Source organism: Perissodus microlepis, chromosome 20, assembly GCF_051167445.1.
Source record: "Perissodus microlepis isolate ML-2025 ecotype Zambia chromosome 20, ASM5116744v1, whole genome shotgun sequence".
Classification (NCBI taxonomy): domain Eukaryota; kingdom Metazoa; phylum Chordata; class Actinopteri; order Cichliformes; family Cichlidae; genus Perissodus; species Perissodus microlepis.
The window spans coordinates 24,987,655-25,009,071 of record NC_140480.1 but is presented as its reverse complement, the minus strand read 5'-3'; the positions used below and the strand labels follow the sequence as shown (position 1 = coordinate 25,009,071).

General features: G+C 40.1%; 1 protein-coding gene across 2 annotated transcripts in view; it reads left to right on the top strand.

Annotated features, from left to right (window-relative positions):
• The window catches only part of LOC146364623 (acid-sensing ion channel 1-like), a 62,245-nt gene that overhangs the window by 33,099 nt on the left and 7,729 nt on the right, over window positions 1-21,417 (top strand). The window lies entirely within an intron of this gene.

Genomic DNA, 21,417 nt, shown 5'->3' with positions numbered 1-21,417 from the left:
AAAGAGACATTCAGCTCTTTATGGTCTTGACACTGACAATGCTCTACACTTCAAACATGCCTGTCTGTAACTGGAGCCTCATAGGCAGTTGGAAAATATTAATATGTACTGTAGTTGCTGCAGCAGAAATAGTGCTGCGTGATTCTGTGTTTGGTTTGCTCTGTGATTTGTGCAACAGTGAGGCGCTCATCAAGTCATCATTTGATTACATCGTGTATTTTGATTAAAAAAAAGATGCCATCGCCATGAGCGATGCCTTTCATTAGCTGTGGCTGAGACCTACGCTCTTACTCTAGACAGCAAAGATGACTGCAGTATTTGTTTTTCTTGTGTTTTTTTTGTTGTTTTTTTTTTTTGTCCTTGAACTTGAAAATGTCTTCACTCACAGAAAATGAACACGTAAAGACACACAGGCACTCCCACAGGTCTGTGGAAGCAGGAGGCACCTGTGTTTAAGACTACAGTGAGTCTCTGTCTAAACGAGCTGTTAGCCTCCTGCTACCCCTTTTTAGGTCACCATGGAAACCCCAGGCTGTTAAGAGGTGTTGCAGGCCTGACCCTCAACTTTCACTGACACTATTCACTTGATGTAAGCTCACTGGGATTTCTAAAATAAACCAGCTTGTAGAGGGAAAAAAAGGAAAAGGAGAAGCAGTGCAGCTTCTAACTGATAAGAAGAGACTAAAATCCATAAGAGAAAAAATGTGGGGAAATAATTTATAAGAGCCAATCATTTACAGATGGAAATCATTTTCACACCCATTTGTCACAGATTGGTGTGACTTTTTGTAATTGCTCTCTTCTATCATTTTCTGATAGTGTTAAATATTATTTAAAATGCTTTTCCTCATTATTAACAGCTTCTAATTAGTTCTAAATGTTTTCCAAATGGATTCTGATAACTACTAATGCATTTCCACGTGTGACATTGCCATTGGGGTGTTTTCCAGCTTCTTGTCAGCCGTCGTCACAACTTTTAGACTTATGATTGATTTAACAGTGCAGAAGGGATCGTTGGCTCCAAAGCATGGCCTTCTGTACATGCATATGAAACTGGTTGCATATATTTGTTGGTGGTGGGTTTTTTTTGCTTTTTTTTATTCAATGCCACATGTAGTGCTCCTTTTGATGACAAAAAAAAAAATCCTAAACTGAAAAATAGAAATTCATATTTTACATTTTTTAAGCAATAACATGTGTAGGTCTGTCTTCTTTAGAGCAAAATAAAATCTTTACATAAAGCAAGGTGCCAGCGCTAAACCACATGCTACCCATGCTTTCACCTTGAACCAGAGCACCCGAGCCACTGACTCTTAACAACAGTCGACATTTGTTTTTCTGCTGAAGTCTGCTTGGTTTCTAACTTGCAAACAGAGACACATCTTTCCCCGCACTGTTTGTGCAACAAGCAGTCAACCAAGCGAACGATCAGCCGGGAAAAAATTTACGGCAAATGTCGAGTTGCAAGCTTGATAGTTAATTAGCTGCTCAGCTGCAGCACAATTAAACAGCATATTTGCTTTAAGCAGCCCTCCTATTTCTTCACGCAGTTTATTGCTGGGTTTGTCTCCTCTCCTGCTGGCTGCTGTAAGTCAACATGGAACAAGTCCACATTTTTAAGTAGGTCATGGAAAAGAAACAGAAAAAGACTGCCCCATTGCCTCAAATAGTAAATGTTTATGTTTTATTTATAAGTCTTATGAGAGTCATATGTCTCGTACTATGATTTACTCCTGGAAGTGGGCACTTTCTCAACACGATGTCTACTTGATTTAAACCCAATTCTTATTGTTCTTATTATTGTTGTAGCATGACAGAAATGTAAAAGCAGCCCCCTTTATGCGTAAATCATAGTCTTGAGACATACTAGTTGGAACAGGCCTAAATATCACTGAGAGATTTTTCAGTTTTTCTATTCCTTTGTCATATGTGATAATGACTGGCATACTCATCCTCACAGATTCAGAAGATAAGACATGGTACAAAGCTACCACGATATCTATCTCAGAGCTAGCTCAGCTACACAGCAAGCCACACACCAGCCCATACACATAGCAGGCTCTGCTACACACCAACATACACACACTCATATCTATCCAGCCAACCAAAGAAACACACACAGCGTGAGGCAAATAAAACAGCATTGATTCTTTGAAACACTGTGCACAAAACGCACACACACTCACACACACAAAAATTGGCCGAACACTGGCTCATTCCCTTTGAAAGTCATACAGCTCAACATTATTTTCTGTCTGGGTCTTCAGTGTAGAAACAGAAATGGTTGTTTACCAGAGGGTATGGATGCCTAGATGTATCTTTACAAACCTTTTAATATAAATTGACTGCCGCCTGCTTTGCGTGTGAAAAACACGATGATGTCTTTAATAAAACCTCCCATGGCTCTGCTATTCAGTTGATGAAGGACTAATAGGATACAGGGCATCCTATTAGTCAGTTTTATGCTGTTTAATGATTGCTGCAACTGGAGTAATACAGTTGATTCATTTTTTATTCATTTAATTATATCCCAAGGGTGTTAAATCAAGTAGAGTAGAGTAGAACTTGTATGTCCCTGTGGGGCAATTTGCTTTACAGATGGTAGTCCAACATAATCAGCAAACACGGTACAAGATCCAAATCTCTTACACTGACACAATGAATCATGGGAAAAGAGAAAGAAAAGGTCGACATGATGACACTGACATAATTTCTGACTACTTGTGCTTCCTACTGAGAGACTAATGCTCCTATACAAAAGACTAGAAAAATACACGTATATCCACACCAAAACAGGGACGGGTGCTGGGCCAAAAATAAGCATACGACAAAATCTAAAAACCACAATCAGCAACTAGCACACTGCGGGACTCACCTACACCTGCTTCTGCTCAGGCCTGACGAGGAGCAGGTGTAGAGCTGCTCAAAATGAGACTGCACCTCCTGCCTGATGGACACATCTTAAATTAAACATGTAAGGGACGCTGAGTATCCAAAACTGTGGCAATAACGTCAATTCATCCTGAAGGTGTTCTTAAGTCTTAAGGTATAGTTTGACATGCCTACTTTTTTTTTTTAAATGCCAAAGATGCCAAAATATAAAATAAATAAATAAAAGTTTGGGTTGCTGAAAAGGAAATTAACACTAGAACTGCCAGTTCTGTGTTATTCACACACTTGCACACATTCTTACTCTAAATGCATTGCAGGCAATTTAGGGTTGAGGTTAGCTTAAGGCAGTGCTTCCCAAACTTCTTTTGCTAGGCCCCCCTTTGTTTTACAAGAAAATCTTCGCACTGTGCGCCACGTTATTGTTTACATGAGATGAATTTCTACAGTGGTGGATAGAGACAAAATACTGTTACTGTTAACCTTACTATCGGCAGTTTTTACACGCTTACATATACACATGCAGTTACTGTCCCTCCGTTTAGAAAGGCAGAGGCGTCATGGTGTGATTATTTTACGTGTAGTTGGGGTTTTTTGTCAGGAGTAGTTATAAGAAGTGTTTGTGAACTAAAAATAAAAAATGTGGGATACTGTTTGTCTGTGGTTTGGACAGCCCAGCGCGTGCTCCCGACGCAGGGGAAACAAATTCTGTCAGGGAGACCTACCTTCGCACTTGTGCAGGTGATGCCAAAGAGAAGATATGCTTTATCATATTTTCTAGTATTTGGCTTGGAAGGAAGTTTGTTTGGAAACATATTTGGCGATGCTTCATTTTCTGCTTTCCGTTTGTGTGGGAGCCCATTATATCCAGTGTCCAAGCGTTGTTTTTTTGTTTTGTTTTTTTAATTCATACTCGAGCCATGGCGAGCCGACCGAGTAGGTACTAGTGAAAAAGGAACATAAAGCCTCAGCGGATTTCTCTCAACAGACTGTGAAATTTGTCACATGGAGGAGGTTCACTCCAGGGGTACAGCTGCAGGGCCTTTTCTCCCTCCTGACTGTTTTCCCGCCCTCTAAACTGCACCATAAAGTGACAGAAGTAATAAACACATTCATTAATCGTTGTTCGTCCCACCTTCGCTGGGTGGTATTTTGGGAATTGCAAAATCAAAGACGTTTGATAAAAGAGGGGCTTGTTAGCAGCACAGCTGCAGAGAGGTGCTCTTCTCCAGGAGTGCCTCTATCTGTCTTTTGATGTTTTCTTATTAATGAGGGTGATGGTTACCTCCTTCTCAGCAGATGCGATGCAGTCCCGGTGAGCAAATTGGCCTGTGAGCAAAAGATCGAGACTGACTGCAATGACTGCTGTCCACCTTCCCTCATAGAGAATATCTCCTGTACAAGCTGGTCCCAATTCACCCCCTCGAGGAGCTCAACGTTTTCATTACAGCCACTCAGATGTTGAATCACGGCTCAATTCCTAAAATAAAACGATGAGTACTCTATTGTGCAACTCAACTATGTTTTACGAGAGGCATCCAGCAGGAATATATATGTCACGCATCACCCGTCTGTATATCTCCATTACGTGTCTATGCATGGATATGCACTGTTGCCCTCTGATATACTGTTACCATATGTCTATACCATCCTCATCCCTCCCAGGAACAAACTGTGTGACTTATTTATATGCTGGGTTTTTTCCTAGGAAGCTGTCTGACTGCATGTTGCACACACAGCATTTCTTAATGTGAAATTTAGTTAAGTTTTCACATCACACGACAGGATCACAAAGGCATCACTGTGCCCCAGCATTGCAGTGGAGTAAGTGATCGTGCTCGTGGAAACCGTGTTAGAATTTGATTAAAAAAAAAATAAAATACTGAGACTAGCTTAAGCACGGCATGAAATTTCATTAAACAGGCAAAGACAGTATCGATTTAAGTCGGTGTAAATTATGTGAGGAGCTGGGATGTATGTGCGAAGTGAAACATGCAATCTCAACAGCTTTCTGAGGCCATTACTAAGTTCAAGTCAGGTGTCAGGTTAAATGCGCTGTGACAGCCTTTTGGCTTTCTGAAATGAACCCCCCCCCTCCATCCCACCCCATTCCTGTTGGAAGGTGATTACAGCTCACTATTAGACACGCATGAAAGAGGCTTGCATGCAAATTTAAACATTCAAAAGAAACAGGCAGTCTGACATATAGCCACACACACTGTACCTATCGATAAATGTCCACCCGATATTGGTAGTGGTATATGACCTATTATAGCTAATCATTCCTAATTCACAGCTAACCTTTTGTCTCGGGCTTAGCAGGCAGACAGACACGCTGTCATTTGACTCTGGAGACTAATTTAAACTCTACAGAAATGACCCGTCATTATTAGGCTCCACTCCAGCTCAATTCACAGAGACCCATGTGGGCTGTGGCACTGTACAGAACATTTAGACTGCTCAATGTAAGACAAAACACGGGAGATGAAGGCATAGAAATAATATGTGAGCCTGTAACTAATCTTGTGCCACCAAAGCTAGTAAATAAAAATAGATATAGGGATTAAAAAATAAATAAATAATGATTACATAAATTGTAAGCAATCCACAGGCCGAGTTACGTAGATGATGTGCTAAAAAGTCCTAAAAGACTTTGTTTCTCTGACTCTCCTGAGATAATCTTCTGAGACAAGGACAACAGCGACAAGTAACAAGTGAGTCATTTCTCATAGACTACCATGTTTTTTCATCATTACAGATGAAATACACATGTTAAAGCCTGGTACAGAAAATCATTTTGTTTTTTTATAGCTAATTTCAGCCTTTGTGACAATAATTAAAAGTTTTTAATGTGGACTGCACGTTTTCTTTGACTGGCAGGCACTCTGCTAAGGTTCGCCTGAGCTAATTCAAGTCACTGAGCATGGACCTGTTGACCGTGTGCGTCATGTTTGTGCCTTTTAAATTGAATTATCTGAAAAGCAATACAGCTTGCTGTGCATCTAATTGTATTGACAAATCGACAAAGGAGTCTGTGCTCTAGTTTTAGTGAGTGGCTTTGCACTAATTAGCAGATATCTACGTCTGTTGACGCAGCCTGCTAACCCAGTTTGTTAACCAAGCAAGTTTCCAAATACTATCACGGGTCAAAGCTTGAAAAGCTGACTTCGACAAACCAGTGGGCAATGTCTCTGTGCCTGTGTCCATATAAATACATTCTGTAATCCAATTTGGACTCTTAAAAGATTCATTGGCATATCTTATCAATTACACATTTTCAGGTGGACAAATGTGTTACTGATTGTGCATTTAAGAGTTACCAGTATCCACAGAGTCGCAGTGACCAGTTATGGGAAATATAGTGGGTTGGAATATGCATCAGAAATCCATCAGTGTAAAAGCCTTCAGGTGATGCTTTGGTTAAGAGTTAAAGTGCACCATGAAGCCTGCATCACCCAAACCTGATGTCATTTAGGGCCAAATCAGGGAAAACGGTTCCCAACAATGACCCCTCTCTGTGTGTAAGGAAGGCTTTACTGTAGCCTGAGGAGAAGCTCAAAGAAGCTAATGGTAGGTTTCTTTCATCAGGCTATCACAATCCTTTACACAGACCTTCATTCGAGCCACAAAAATTGGTTCATTAAAATTTCTTTTTTTTTCTTTTTGGTCCCCCAGTGTGCTGTCACTCTTTATATTCTAATTACTACACTATAAATCCTGCACATCCACCACGTCACGTTCAAATGTCTCATCCGTTATCACCTTGCTTGTTCTCATGTAAGTCGACACTATCCCTTCTTTTTTGTCACTCCATGAGTCTTTTATTCATAGTTTCTCTCACATTGTGCTGATATATTAAAGTACATGACAAATGAAGACACATAGTCACACTTGACACATGATGATTTAATCCTAGTTAACCCCACTGTGCTGTGTGCAAACTAAACTGCCCTCAGCTGTAGTAAGGCCTCTGCCCCTCTGGCTGTTTATCCCCCGATGTTTACTCAGCTGTGGCGGATGAGAGGGCAGCGCACGCTGGAGTTACAGCGAAGCTTGCTGCTACAGTGATGGCCTCTCCGGCTGCCTGGCAGTTTTTCCCCTCAGCAGAGAGCGAGCGTGGGCTCTGCACATGGCTGACACAGGATTTGTAGGCAGGAGATTTGTAGGCGACAGTGATGATTGAGAGAAAAGGCAGGCAGAGGAGGTTTTAACATCCCATATGGATCTGCAGCATCGAGGGAGGGAGAGAAGGGGCACAACAAAGCAGAGATTAATGCTGCATGTCACAGTTTGCGAGCAGTGCAAGTACTTTTAAGCTGCCATATAGCTATTTAATCAAATATAAGTGCATTATAAAAATGAACTGTATAAATACATCCTGTAACTGGCTCATATCAAATGTATCAGCCCTTTTGTACAGCTATTTACGGTCTCACTTTGCTCTCCTTTGCTCACTTGGGGGGAGAATGAGAGGGTTTCTGCTAACTGTGAGAGCTTCAACTGAAAATTTAACAGCTCTGAATGAATGTGAACCGGCAACTCTAAGACATTTATGTCTCCCATCCAAATTCACAAGATCATTTCCATTATTCACCGAGAAGCCGGCACTCTGGAGGAATGTGGAAGCGTCATTTTTCAGTAGTCATTTAAAGAAGCCTTTCAACAGAAATCTCCCTCTGTCTTCATTTGAGTGAAAAGCAGGCATAGGAGGGAGGAATTATATGCAGTCTTCCCCGGGGCGTTATTTCCTCTCAGTGTGTCGTGCATCTCCAAGTCCATCCACCATAGAGACCAGCGATCGCATTAAAACAACAATTAGTTTTCCTCAGAGGAAAAACTGCAGCCTGTAGGCTCTTCTGTCGCCTCTTGATCAGCTATTATGTTGTTTTGTTGTGATTCTCCTTTGTTTTTTCACAAGAAGGGTCTCTCTTTAATTCTCCACTGATTTGGATCCCACTGTGCCACATCTATCTAAATGATAATGACAGACTGGTGCCACCCTCTGATATTAATTCATTGCTTTCCACCTGTCTGTTATTTTCTTTTGTTTCTTCATTTTTGATTAATAATTTCATTAATAAAATGACGAAAAATAAGCAATGTGAGCCTGAGAAATACAAAATTTTTGTTTAGGCCTGAATCTTTTGATATTGTGTCTCCTGGTCAGTTGGGGACCTTTCAACGTCATATCTAACCTGAAAAAAAAACTGCCTGAAAAATGTAGTTTATTGACTAGTCTACAAATAAAACTGCAAATAAAACTGCTCTATTTTGCCCCAAAATCCTTTTAAATAAACTTTTTGGGTTTTCTGTCTTTAGCCTGTGACGATAATGGTGTGTACTCTAGACTGTCATCAATGATTTCATGCAAACCTGGTGGAATTTTCATTCGTTTTATTAGTTACAAATCAGCTACAAGTATTTGTTTACATTGTTGCCAAACAATACTTCAAAGAACAGATGCAATTTGACATCTTCAAGTTAGAAATTTATAGAAAATACACTAAGATGGATAAATAAACTCTGGTTTATCACGTTAATCTAGAAGTTTTTTGTCCAGTGTTCTTACATATAAACAAATGTATACATGTGTGTTAGTTATATTAAAAACAGAAAATGATTGAGTCATTTTTTAATAACTTTTCTGCACCATATTGCATAAACTAGGTTGCAGCTTACCACAAAGTCGTCACTTGACTCTGCACCTTTACCTGCTGAGCTCTGAACTTTACTCTATTGCATGTGCTGCAGACAGTGGTGAGAGTATTGTAAACAACGAAGTCATTCTGCTGGGCAAACTATGTGAAGACACCCATTTCAGTTACCTAGTTGCATCTGCAAATATGCAGGTGCATATTGAATACAACACATCTGTTAATCTTTGAGGTGTTTTAGTCTGTTTGCCACAGGTGTATAAAATCTACCATCGAGCCACGCAGTCTGCCTTTACAAGCCCTTTACGAGTTGTTCTAAAGAGGAGACCTACAGTCTAAAACCTACATATTAACTTTACACAGAAAATACAGAAATAGTTACATTTCAAGCTGGAAGAAAATCTGTAAAGGTTCTATATTGTAGGTTAAACCTTTGGAAGGTTAAACCTATACTGTATTTATTGATTTATTTATTGGCCAGACAACTTTAAGTACATTTAAGTACTGATACTGTATTGATTTTTAACTACTTTATTAGGTTTTTACATTCACCTTACCTTACTAAAAAACTCGAGCGTGTTCGAATCTCGATGACCTCGTAGTCAGAAGTCAAATTTTTCTGAAAATCTTGTGAACCTGATAACTTGAGAACAAGGTGACGCTGGAATTTGAAATTGTGACCATTGGTGTGTCTCTCTAGGTTCAGAATCCTTGTTCTGAAACATGTAAAGGAGTTAAAACTTAATGATCAGAAAGAACTGCAAAATTCTGTTCATCACTTATCATTTTTAATTTATTGTTTTTTTATATTGAAATTTGTCAAAAGGGACCCAAGGGATTAATCAAACAAGGGATTCAGTAAATAAGCAACAAAAAGAGAATCCTTTCTCAAATCCTTATAAATTGGACCCTGTGAATGTGCAGCTTAGTTTTTTTTAGTGATTATAAAAAAATGATTAATTGCCTAATGAATCATTTGCATCACTGGTAATGATCTATATAAGTACACTTGGCTGCTTTCACTACTGTAGTACTGGAGTATTTTAGGTGTTGTTGTGCTCTGGTAAAAGCTTAAAATAATTCTTCCACCACTGGACAGTATCATGGTGCGCCCATGCGGGTCCTTTTCCTCTTCGCACCTGATGGGTGTTGCCGTTTTGTTTTGTAATATCTGCCAGCTTTAGCCTAAATCTCATATGGTGCTAAGGTCAGGTTTTAGATGGTTTTAGATAGGCGTATAGAGCTTAAGTTAATACACAATTCCATTTTTCTTCATATGGCATGCTCCCAGAGACCCAGCTGACTCCTGAGGTGCCACTTACCCAGCGCTAGGATGTTATCGTCTCTGAAGGTGATAGGTACTGAGAGCTGAGTAGTGTCTGGGAATAGGATGAGAGAGGAGGACGACTGTCTCTACTGGCCTGTGAAATATTCATCAAATGAAGCAATGGTGGGTGGGGAAGTGCGGCAGGAGATGGAGTGAAGTCCACAGGGGAAAGAACATCATAGTTCAAGAGCCACAAGGGAACCATGGAAGAGCTCTGCAGTCCAGGGAGGAATGAAATAAAGGAGGGAAAGAAATATTTTATCGTGTGGGAGCTAGTGGATAAATTTCCAAATATGATAGATAAAAACTCTCCTCATAGCAGTGGGGGAGGTTTAATAGTATTTCATGTAGCTGGTGAGGAAGGCGAGAGACAGATGATGGTTTCCTACATGCATTAAATTCTGACATTTAAACTGGTAAACACTCATTTTTTACAAGCACTGAAAAACTTTTGCAAACAGCTGTCAGGAGGACTTTTGTCTAAAACAACAAAGTGTTCATCATACACAGCTTTTCTCTTAGCCGGTACCATCTCAAGGTGTCTGCCAATCGATGCACTGGATATGACATTTTTATTCCTTTTTTTTTTTTTTTTTTTTGTCAATAATGCAACGTTGGTAGAGTGTTAGTCTCCTGATAGTTCAGCCATGTAGTGAGTTTTATTGTTATTGTCACCAAATGCCTTGAAAAGACCAAAATTAAACCTTTTATGTACAGCCAGTTTAGCTAATTCTTGAAAAGAATCCCCAACAAACTTTTTTTCTGAATTTTCTGCACACATGCTAAAATGAATGATGAATTCTAATGGATTTTTTTTTCAATTGGATACTTTTTTAATTATTTCCTAGCATTACCCAAACATTACTAATCTAAATTAATTTATTTACCTTATAAAGCTATGTTATTTCGCTACATATTTTAAGTTGTATTAGGTTTTGTTCTAATTCTAATTCTAATCTAATCTAATAATCTAATCTAATTCTTAACTTTCAGAATAAATAACATATATGTTATTATTTCTTATCTTAAACGTTAGATATAAACATCAGCTGCAAATATTTTTATTACACTACCATGCTGACATTAGCACGGTTCAACCCACAGATTGACTACCTAACCTTGGGTGAAAGAGGTCCACTATTCAGAATAAATGCTAATATTAATGTGAGGGAGAAAAATCTAGGAGACAGAGTAGCTTCTCTTGTTTAATGGTTTACTATCACATTTCACTCAGTAGCTAACAAAACTAAAATCGTGTATGCTTGGCAAGCATCAAATCACGTCTGTGTAATCCCAATTTTGTAACACTCAATATATCACGTTCTCAGCAAGTAAACGGCTCTGTATTCATTTCCAGATGTCCTATAAAAATAACCTTAATATTTTAATGTTAACTAAAACTAATAAAAATTAAAGTTGAAAAAAAAATAACCTTAATAGTTAATACTACTAACACTAATGTTCGCTGACGATAGCACCATTTTTGCTGAAGACGACACCGAGGCGACTCACATCCTCTATGACATCGCCCGGCACTCCAAACCGTACGGCCTCAAGATTAAGGCAGAGAAGACCAAAGTCCTGACCACCGACGGTTCACCAGCGATCGTCCACCTCGACGGTGTGCAGATCAAACAAGTCCAACAATTAAAATATCTGGGGTCCCTCGTCGAGGAGAAGAAAGTGGCATCATCAGTGGAGATACGCTCCAGAATTGGGCAGGCGGCGGCAGCATTCACTTCCCTGCGCTGGTGCATTTGGAAGAAGAACAACATCTCATTGGCGACAAAGATCCGCCTTTACCGAACCCTGATCCTGCCCATTCTACTTTACGGCGCGGAGACGTGGACAATGCTCAAACACGACCTGAGCAAGCTCGAAGTTTTCCAAATGCGTTGCCTTAGATGCGTTCTCGGCGTTTCCCTTCGCGACCGTCATTCGAATCACACCATCCTCACCAGCTGCGGCAGCCAACCAACGATCGGCGACCTAATCCAGCGCCGCCGACTCCGTTGGTTTGGCCACATTTGTCGAATGGACCAGAGCCGCTACCCCCATGGCCTACTCTGGTTGACCCGCCCCACCGATTGGAGGGTGCATCGAAATGCACCAAAAAAGACATGGATGAAACAAATCCAGGATGATTTGAAGGCCCTTCGACTTGACCTCGAGCAGGCAAGAACCATCGCCTTAGATCGAAAAGCGTGGAAGATAATCGTTGGTCAAGCAAGAGAACCTGCGGCACCTACAGCAGCGTACTGGTTGCGCGGCCGACCACCGCCGCTGGTCGCCCGCTAAAGGACAAGAAGAAGAGGACTACTAACACTAACTTAGTTAACTGAGTTTTGAAACCTGCTGATGATGAATAGTGGTAATAAAAATCCAGAGAGGCCGTCAGTGATCACCGACTATTTTTAGGAGCTTCTTCAGATTAAATAGAACAAGACACCAAGCATTAAAACACGTTATAAAGACAACAGCCTTAATGAACGCAGTGTAGTTTGGACCCGGAAGCACGGTTCATATGTCATCACAACCGGATAGAAGCTATCGGCCTGTCAGGGAATAGACTTTTTCCCCAAGGACGCTGTGTTTTGTCTCTAGGTCTGAGGCTTATTATCAAGCTTTGTGCTGGTATTTAAGTAATTGTTTAGCCTTTTTTTACTTAGAGCGTATTTTGTATTGTTGTAAAATTAGGTTGTTAAGGTAAATTTGGAGTGGTGGTATTTAATAACTGGTTAAAGCATACCACATTGGTGAAAAATGTGGCGATTAGCCATCCTTCTGATAAAGAGTGTGCTGGAAATCCATTTGAATATTTTTTTTTTCTGTGCCGGAAGGATCAGATGGTCATGATTGGATCATGAACAGAACGGGATGATTCACCCTATTCACCCATCTCATAAAAAATAAAAGATATGAACCAAATGGTGGATTATGAGAATCTTTGTACACCTAATTGTGAGCTATTTTTAAAGAATAAATGGAAACAAAAGGGACTTGAATCAGAAAGTATGAGAACAGATTGATCCTCAGACAAGCCAGCTCTCATATGAGGATTTATTGAACTGCTTGATGTTTCAATCTCAGGATTTTTCTTTAAACTACTGAAAAACACAGATTTGCCATCTTAAATAACCACAGCGGTGACAGACGTCTGGTGTGGGTCTTGATTTGTAGACTGTGAATAAATCGTAGAGTCATGTTGGCCTTGTCAGCAGCTCCGTGACTCACACCTGTATTTTGCTCACAATGACAATACTCATGCTGATACTTGATGTTTGAGGTGACTGTTTTCCATTTAAATATTAGCACTGTACTAATTATTTTTATATATCTACTATTTCTGATGCAGAGGCTGATATAATCTACTAGTTGTTTAGAGTTTTCGGTCTCTGCCAAAGAGATGGAGAAACTGTCGTACAGCCTTCACATTACTGCTGCTGAAAGTACAAATCAAAATGTGGTGAGGATAAGTGTGTTTCTTGTAGTGTTTTTTTTTTCTGACCACGCTGAAACTACAGGTACAGAGATGGAAGATCCACAAAGTGGGTATCTCAGTAGCGCAGGATAGTCTTTGGTCTTTTCTCCCTAATTAATAAAAAAACTTTTCTCTATGAAGCCTTTAGTTATCTGTACTCCCCCGAGGAGCCCTGTGGTTCTTCTCTACCTTTTCTTGTTTGCCTCTCATCTTTACTTCTTTATTTTGACAACCAGTGACTCAGGGTCTGATTCTATATTCTGGGCATCATTATTACACACACAAACACCCTAGCTCCACCGTGCCTCTGGCTTTCAATCCCCTGCCTATACTTTATTTTGTCTTTGGAGTAGCTTTTTTTTCTGGTTATTAGTGTGGTGAGTCAGCTATTCATTCAAAACAGAGCGGAGGAGTGTTTGGTTTGGCTCTGATGCTTTTATTCTCGAATTAATTTAACCTGTGTGCAGCTAGCAGGCGCGTTCAGACTTTAAGATCACGCACATCTTTGAGAGTGTAAAGCGTAATAAATCACCTGTGCAGGACACAAAAGCCAGCACTCTTTATTGGTACATAACATCACTATTTTCCTTTGATTTTTAACACACGCTGTATTCTCATTGAATAATCACGCTCCTGGGCTTTTGGGTTTTGTTTAAAGATCAAAGAAAAACTCAAATAATAGTGGATGGATCGCTATTAAATGTAAAAGTAATAAATATGGTGCAATGTCAGAGTTTTACCAGCTTAAACCTCCCTCAAAGAACCAAAGGAAGAACACCTGCATTGTAGCAAAAACAATATACATATTTTTAATCAGTTTTGTTGATTGAATTTGTAGTTGCTCAAACACAGAAGCTGTACGTGTTCTTTCAAATGGTCATAAAACAGGAAAAATGCCAAGATTTTTGCCAGATAACACAGTCGATGCTTCAAGATCTTCACAGATGGTGCGTGCTTTACATGTAGTCACCTATCCAAAGGTTGATTTTGATTCCAAACTTCACCTCATTCATCCAAAATATAAATTAGGAGAAAGTTTTTTATAAGATTTACACCCAGTTCAGTGTCATGAAGGATACAATTTTAATAGGAACCAACACCAAAGAATTCCTTAACACATGTAGTTTGAGATGCACAAACTGACCAGCCAGAGACCAGAATCAGCTGTTTTGCAGCGTTCTCGGCCCTCACCCATAACCTGTCGGTTAGCTGTATGCCTGATTATGAGCCACTCTATTTCATGCATGCACAATATGCGCACAGCAGTGCAGGCAAATACTTTCACACAAACTTATAGCCCACATGCTCATTAGTGTGAAAGGGCCTCACAATGAGGAAAGATACATGATACCATGTATCTTTTAGATACCATGGAAATGTTTGTAATGACAAACCTAATCAGGCTCTTAAATCACCTTCATCTAACTGAACATGGACATTTAAAAGAAACTAACAAAGTGTCTAAAGATATCCACCTGAGCCAACTGCACGCCAGCAGCCTCAGTATGAGCAACAGATAAAAGCAGTTCAAAGGAAAAGAAACTTAGATTCTATATATTTTAACCTTTTTGCAATGAACAACAAAACGCAGAGGAACATGTTACATTTGTATTGGCGATTGACTTTTCAAGCCAAAATACAGTTTCATATTCACTGGGCACTTTTTGACTGTGCTTTGAATATTGCACCACACCTCTGCAGAGAGGTGGTAGACTTTTTCATAGCCGTAGAAAGGAAGAAAGTAATGTTTATTTATAGAGTGCCTTTCACAGACAAGTGGTCTCAAAGTGCTTTACATAAATGATAGTAAAAATATATAAAAACACGGTAAGAAACAGAATAAATTCAAATAATTAAAAGTATCACAATAAAAGGAAATTGAAATAAACATAATTGTAATGGGAGACTGTTCCAAAGCTTTGGCACCACCGACTGAAAAGCTCCGTCTCCCCTAGTCTTCAATCGTATACGCCAGGGGTGGGCAATTCCAGGCCCCGAGGGCCGGTGTCCTGCAGGTTTTAGATCTCACCCTGGGTCAACACACCTGAATCACACGATTAGTTCGTTACCAGGCCTCTGGAGAACTTCAGGACATGTTGAGGAGCTAATTTAGCCATTTAAATCAGCTGTGTTGGTTCAAGGACACATCTAAAACCTGGAGGGACACGGGCCCTCGGGGCCTGGAATTGCCCACCCCTGGTATATGCAGAACAACCAGCAGATTCTGAGCCTGTGATCGAAGACTACGAGCAGCAGTGTGCTTTATACAGTACCAATGACACTGAACCAGTCCAGCAACCATGGCAGGTAATACAGTCCACCCCCGGTATTTAGAGAGTTCGTGGGGGTTAGGGACCACAACTGCCCGTGAATAGCTGAAATCTGCAAATACTTTAGACCCTCCCAAAAATAAAATGAAAATAATTTGCAAATATTTTAGAAATGCTCTACCCCCGCCCCCCCAAAAAAGCGAGTAGGAGTATTTGCCGCGAATAATTTGGAGTTACGGGGGGGTTGACTTTAGTTCTCCCATTTTCTAGTTGTTTAGATGCATTCATAGCACCAGTCGCTGTAGTGGCAGAGTACTGCACTACATCACCAGGTATCAGTAAAAATATACATTTTATAAAAAACTGCATAAACTGTAAATAATTTGATTTCATGGTCATCCCTGTCATGTATGTACAAGCTTTATGGGTGTAAACCAGATAATTGTAATATTAACCTAAGATGCACTTTATGTAAATATTATGCTAACATCAACGTTTTAGCATTGTAAATATGAGTATGTTAGCATTTAGCTTAAAGCAGAACTCTGACTACAGTAGGCTGCCAGAGGCTGTATGACTGCAGACTCTTGTTTTCTTATTAATAAGTTCATCCATGTATGAAGGAAAGCAGCATGGTGTGAAACTTTCCACTTTTTCCAGGTCACCTGAAGTCCTCATCAGATTACAATCCTGAGTTATGTTGTAAATGCACAACAGGCAGCAATAACCGTGAATGATTTCCGTTTTTTAATTTTTAATTTGTATTTTTTTCAGCCCTGGTCACTGTGGACTACTGTCTGCTCACCATTCCATTTAAATAGCTTTTTCCCCCCAGTGGTGGCTATAACAGCATAATAACAGTGAAAGTGTTTGCACTTTACAGAGACGGCTTTAAAGTCTTTGAAAACATCCCCATAAAACAACAGAGCACTAATGGATTGAACTTAGCCTGTCGAGACGTCTTTTAGCTGCTTGCAGACTGCAAGACTGTATTAAGACCTCCCTAAATGGATGGCAAAGTGCAGGGATTTGCGATTTAGAGATTCCTTCAACTTTTGATGGCTATAGAAACAGATATTCATGATTATGTGCATAATGATTAATTACTGCAAAGCTCTGTTGAGTGCTTTTCAATACATGGGAAATTGTGTGTGAGTGACAGTTTTATTGATCAGAGCTGTGAAGATAGTGTGTGTGTAAACTGCAGTTGGTAAGTAATGCATTCAATTCTGTGGAAAAAAGGGCATTGATTTGATGTTTGAAGTACCTCTAAGTAGTGACAAAAGGGTGTGACAGTCATGCATCTGTCATAATTAAAGTCCTTCTCTGTTGTAACACTCATTATTCCTCGTGCAGCGTATAATTTCTGCTGCAGAAAACCTTTTACACATGTGCACGATCATTTATTTATTCATCATAACAGTGTGCCGTGCAGACTTTGTGCATTATACATGGTTCATGTTTTTATTCCTACCACCTCTGTCACAACTATTCAACCAGAGGAAAAGAACACCAGTTACCTGACATCAACTCAGATCTGCGTATTGATCGAGCCGCCTATGAACAATCGTGCACCTGTCATACACACGGGTTTAACATTTTTGTCATGATTGATTTTATTTATGAAATTCAGTCACCTTATGATCTGACAGAGCCTTTCCACTCTTACACATGTTTGACAATCTGTCAGGGTCCACAGTGTGTACCTGTGATCAATAGTGTGCAGCAAAGAGCAATTACAGAAGGCTGGGAGTAAATGGGGAAAAGAGAGGCTGGGTAGTGCTATGTTTACTGGATGATTTCTACCTGCGGTGACACCAGGGCTCAAGGGATGGTGTTGGTCTGTCAGTTGGTTCACTTTAATCCTAACTGAAATACTTCAACATTTATCAGAAGTATTGCCATTAAACTTTTAAAATCCCCACAGGATTCCTGCTGATTTTGATGTTCTCTCGGTTTTTCATGCAGCATTATTAAATTAACTTTTGAGACTGTGGGTCAAATATCCCAACAAATGTTGGAGGGATTCCCTTTAAAAAAAAAACACATTCAAGATGAAAGGTTTGAGATTGCCAGCTTGTGCTACAGTGCAGTTTGGTTTATAACTAAATAGCTGTATTTTGTGTAAAACTGAGAGTGAACATGGTAATTATTACACATAAATATATAATATGTTAGCGAGTGGTGGGGTGAGCGAGGTGGAAGACGTGATTTGCTTTGACAGTTTGAAGTAACAGCTTACCTCCAAATCAGATATGTACTGTTGTATGCATATTTCGTATTGTTTTTAAAAACAGTATATTTGATTGTGGAGTGAATGGTCTCTTTTAATACAGGTAGCTGTATGACCATTAATGTCACCACAGTAATTTTACATCTGCATGATTTAAAATTCAAAATAATCCTTATTTATCTTTTGGTGGGCCTTCGTCTAGCTCCTCAGTTTATCCACAGTGTTAAACGAGGTATTTTAGCTCACTTCTCTTGCCTTTAAAAGTTACTTTTGTAGTTACCCTGTGAAGATTTTAACAAAAACCACTAGGAGGCAGCATTTTACCAGTTCATGTGTGTAATAGTTTTCAGATGTGTGCTGCTGTTCTTTCTGAAACTTTGACTTAAGGATGGCAAAAGAAAAAATAATATTTTTAGTGGCATAAACAAACTTCCATAATGTGGCCTATTTTAAATAAGAACGTGTTCTTAATTTCTTACCTGGTTAACGTTCTGCATCATCTTGTGGTTAAAAAACATTGGTATTACACAAAAGTGCAGCTCATCTCTAATTTACCTTCACTTGTTATCTTGTCAACATGATACATAAATGTTCAGGACATGAAGTCATAGGTGTTGTTTCTTTAAATGTTATCGATATGTTTAGTTAGTTTAGAAGGATTTAAACTATTTTTAAACACAGGGGTCTACAACCTTTAGGCAAACTCTCTAATCATTGGCTGCGCCGCAGAAAGGGAAGAATTGAACAGCAGGTGCTGTGCTTACAGTCAGAGCTGTTTGCTTGAGATTTCGCCTTTCCTTCGGCATCATACAAAGCAGCGAATTGAACAATCTGACTGAATTTGAGTGTTTAGAGCATTATGAAGCCCAAACTTTAGGTTGACAAGGATTATATGCCCTTAAAGATGAGCATTGTAACTGTTAATATGTGGCATAAAAGTAGACCCAACACCTCGGTAAATCTACACTAAGAGACAGCTTCCACAACTAAGACTGACATATTTATAAGTAACTTCAAAGACTTTCTGAATTTAAAACTTTTGTTTTTCTTTAAACAACCAACCCACTGGCCAGCTGTTGCTTGTTTTGAAGGTAAATATGGAAATTTAGGTGCCCATTTTTAGACAGCCTCATGTGGAAGCCATTCATACTGTGGCACTTGGGTGTTCACAACTCACCTCCGCATATCTGGCCCGTCGTGGTGTGAGGTGGGCGTCAATGTTGGAGTGTCAGTCTCTAAAAGTAACAAGTGCGTCTTTACCCTCATCAGTTTTTATTTAAGCCTGCGGCATATGACGGAAAAATTCTAAAGGTGTGGACACACGTTATTTTGTTGCTTTTATTTGCTTTCTTTGTGCAGAATCTTTTTTTTGTTTTTTTTCTCCCACTCAGATTGATGTCTGCTTCTGCAACCAGCAGCAGTCTCTCGCTGACTTGACGTGATAGATGGCCTAAATGTTTAAACTGCCCTCGGCAAGATCCCAACTCTTTCTCTACAATTACTTGCTTGGTTTGTTCTTTCTAATCATAGATATGTCATTCTGTGCTATAATGCTGAACAATAGCCAGCTTCAAGCGTTAGCAGCTAAATCCCCCCCTCCTCTCTGTCTCTTTCACTTTGCATCCCTGCCCTCCTTCGCTCCTCCATTGCTCCTTGCTCTCCTGCTCTCTCCCTGCATGGGTTATGTGACTCACACAACACTAAAAACTAATACAACATTAACTCTGCGCCGAAGAAAGCTCAATATTGTTACGCTTCTGTCTGTTCGCCGTCACACGCTCGAGGCTGTTTGTCAAATGGCCTTTTGCTGATGTCTCACAGAGGTTCAGTCTAACGTCTGTGTCTCGGCTTTCCTTTAAAATTAAGGCGGTATTCTTCCTTGTCGGGATGCTTGGTCTCCATGGTAACATCAGGTCCATTATAAGTGCCATAAAGAGCATGTGAGGGAATGTTAAATCGCCAGTCTGCCAATCTCCATCACCTCACTGGGTTGATTGTGTAACTCACACTCCCACGGGAAAACCTCCTTTCTCCCTCGTTCTCTTCCACTCTCCTTCTTTCTCCTCTTTCTGTCACACATTTGCCTCCCTCCTTTCCTCTCATACTATTTCAGTCATACAGTCAGCACACACACACACACACACACACACACACACACACACACACACACACACACACACACCATTTACTGAGTCAAACACTGACCCCCAGTGGAAAAACACTCTCAAATCCTCTGACACAAGTTTTACTCTCCAAGGCACACCAGCAAGAAAGACGAGGCTGTACATCTCAATTCATATCTGCATAAAATAGCCTTTACATCATAAGGTCTTCTTTGGATTGCATTGCCAGATAAAGGCAATGGATCAGGCACAACACCAGCAATTTTATTTCCAAGAATGTCGCCACTTCATTAGCATTTACCTTGCCTCCATCACCTTATCAGACACTTTTCACACAATCCCACAGTCTCTCCCAAGCACCAAATGTCTGCAAAACACTGTTTGCAGACTGACTGCTGGTTTTCTGCTGGTGATTAGAGGTCTAAATGGTAGAGTTTAATAGATCACATAAACACTTCTAATTCACACCAAGCTGTATATTAAGCCATTTATGGCACACTGTCCACTTTATTGGGCACACCTATTCATCTCCTCCTTAGACTGCTCCTTCTCAATCAGCCAATCCTTTGGCAGCATATCTATGTAAACATGGTCAAGGTGTCCAAAGTAAATGGGGAAGAAAAGTGATTTAAGTGACTTTGAGTGTGGCCCGGTGGTCAGTGCCAGATGGAGTCATCTGAGAATTTCAGAAACTGCTGATCTACTGGGATTTTCCAGCGTAGCCATCCCTAGAGTTTACAGAAGCTAATCCAAAACAGAAAATATACAGTGAGCAGCAGGCATAAATGCCTTCCTGATGTCAGAGGTCAGAGTAGAATGGCCTGACTGCTTGCGCTCATCACAAACACAGTATGCACATCTTTGAATGTGTGACATGTTAAACCTTGACGCTGGGCTGCAGCAGCAGGAGACCACACTGGGTGCCAAAGTGAACCTATTTGTTCAAATCTCTAGACAGTCAAAGCTTTTCATCCAATATTTAAGTGTAGCATGTTCACTGAGGGCCTTCTTGCTGTGACACGAGAAGTTTTGGGATTCAAATCTGCTAGCCTACACTGCCTGGGCTGTTTAGACTGCTGGGTAGGTTGTAGTCTCTGGTTCAGAGCCAGGACTGCTTTTGAAGTTTCTCCTTTAAAGAGATTCTTGGTTTCCAGGTACCTGTTCAGTTTGCTCTGCAGCATCTTAGAATTGGCCAACATTTCCCTAGAGATACCACACATGACCTGACGACGAGGTAGCTTTTTTGATGCTGTGTACAGATTCTTGTCTTTTCTTTTGTTGGTGAGCCATCTGCGCTGGTGGTTTGCACCACACAAGAAGGTGATCTGCTTTTAACCCTTGTTATCCTCTGAGCGCTCAGTGGAAGTCTTATATGTTCCAGGCTCTCATTTTTTTCCAGCATCCCACAACTGTGCAGACAGATCGGGTTTCCATTTAATA